Source organism: Haliaeetus leucocephalus, unplaced genomic scaffold (assembly GCF_000737465.1).
Source record: "Haliaeetus leucocephalus isolate CR32 unplaced genomic scaffold, Haliaeetus_leucocephalus-4.0 Scaffold244, whole genome shotgun sequence".
NCBI classification, from domain to species: Eukaryota; Metazoa; Chordata; class Aves; order Accipitriformes; family Accipitridae; genus Haliaeetus; species Haliaeetus leucocephalus.
The window spans coordinates 300,406-300,988 of NW_010972680.1; positions in this window are offsets into that span (position 1 = coordinate 300,406).

Here is a 583-nt window from a genome sequence, read left to right on the forward strand (position 1 = left end):
ACAAATCCAAAACATAGCCCCATACCAGCTACTATGAAGTAATTTAACTCTATCCCAGCCAAAAGATGAAATTCATACTTAAACTATATGTACAGACTTTTCCATCACTTAAATCTCAGTGCATGAGAAACAGGTTTGGGCTTATCTTCTATGTAAAAAGGAGTTTCACCAGACATACATAGAAAAGAGGATCTTTACAGATCTACTTTCAATACTCTATTTCTCCTATACTGTAAACAACTATCTGCTCCATGGACAAAACTTTGGTGTGGGGAAGAGCTTTGAAAACATTCCTATAAACCGTTGCCTAAGGGTTTGTTGAGGTTTTTTTTGTTTTGTTTTGTTTTCCCCCTTATATCACTTTTGTTTATACTAGTCATGACCACATGAAATAGCAGTATTCAGATCCCACATGCTCTTGACATTTTTGTCATGAATGCGAGACACAAGTTGTAAAAGACTTGAATTAGTATTTCTTATTGGGAGACTAATCAGCTTTGAACTGGGAAGTTTCAATTTAAACCCGAAGGAACAGCCAATAATGGAGTGTAAACAATACTACAATACGCTATGTGGTCAATAA